Here is a 1,635-nt window from a genome sequence, read left to right as displayed (position 1 = left end):
ATTAATCAAAATAAGTAGATTAAACACAAAAATCAAAAAATCAAAAAAAGGAGGGCCATCAGATCTCCCTCATTAATTGAGGTGGAAGATCTGACGACCAAGCACGTGCATTCCACAAACACCTTAGTCAACTGCGCCACACGCTTAGTAATCAAATTGGACGTGTGAGATTAAAATATTTCAAATAGATTATGTGGCTGAGATGTGTGACAACACATCACCGGAGATAGGGCTCCGGTCTTCTTCTCTGGTGTACCTCACTGGACTGGTTCACCACCAACCATCACCAAAATAAACAAAAAAAAGACATGGATTTAAAGAAAAAATGCTCAGGAGCTCGAATCTGACCTCAACTTTCTCCAATTCCGATATATAAAAAGATATAGGGATTTGAATTTTGGGGATCGTGAACTAAGTTGCTTCGATTTGACCTCAAAGCAACTCAATCTTCTTGCCTACATTGATAGGACTTCAGACCACCAAAAATCACAAAGAATGATGAATAATTGAGGGAGAATCGAAGATAAGAAAATTCTGAAAATTCACCTTCAATTGAGCTTCAGATTGGCACGATCTTGATTCTAGTTGTGCTTGGCCTTGCTTCAGATGCTTGTTGGAAGTGATTAGGATCAAGGAAAGACCTGGACTCTTGGAGTTTCAATCTCAAAATATATGGAGATTTGAAACTCGATTTTCAAAGAAAACCTTCAAGATTATCCTGCAATGGTGAGGGTTTGGGATTGCAGGCTCAAAGCTTGGGCATGAGGTCCTTAATTCTGAGCACTAAGGGTCTTATTTATAGCCAAGGAGATTCATTTCCACACACTTCCAATTTTGGCCAATTTTGAGAAATTCCCATGCATGATTGCATGGGTGTGTGATAGACCCATCAAGTGAAGTAATCAGGTCCAAAAATGAGTGAGGATCATGCTGAAATCATGTTACAAATCCATGCAATCATGTATGAAAATTGGAAGTGGAAATCATCCAAATGGTTCTTCATGTTGCATCCATGCGCAAGTCCTTCATCCTTAGGCCAAATGACATGATCTTGAACTTTTTAGAAAGGTGAGATCAAGGGGAACAACTTTAATGTTGAACACTTATTTATTTGAAGCTTGGATTATGATGAATTTTGAGGTGGACGTTTGGCAAATCAAACATATTTGCAAATTTTCTAAGTCCCAAGTCAAATGTTCACTTCTTCTAACTTGAATAACTTTTGTTATGGACTTCAAATGAGAAAAGTTACTTCTTAAAAGTTGTAGGTCTTTCAAACCTCTTAAATGTTTTCACAAATTTGACCTCATTTGGATTTGGCATGAAGGAGTTATGCATTTTAGAAGGTGAGGAAAATCAATTGTTCAATGGTATTGGCCCAAAATGACCTATAGTGTTTCCTCTTGGCACATGCATTTGCAAGTTGAATTTGAACTTCCTCAAAACATAAAAGTTTAATTATACATCTTGAATTTGATCATGGAATTTGAATGGCTTTCATATCGTACAAATTGAGCAAGTTATGGTCTTGGGAAGTTGACCTTTAAACTAGGGTTCAGACAAAATGACCTATAATCTTTCACCATAAAAAATGACTTTCCAAGAAAAACTAGCTCTTGACTTCAACATGAAAGT

Source organism: Lathyrus oleraceus, chromosome 1 (assembly GCF_024323335.1).
Source record: "Lathyrus oleraceus cultivar Zhongwan6 chromosome 1, CAAS_Psat_ZW6_1.0, whole genome shotgun sequence".
NCBI lineage: Eukaryota > Viridiplantae > Streptophyta > Magnoliopsida > Fabales > Fabaceae > Lathyrus > Lathyrus oleraceus.
The sequence above is the reverse complement of the archived record's forward strand: the minus strand, read 5'-3'. Positions refer to the sequence as shown.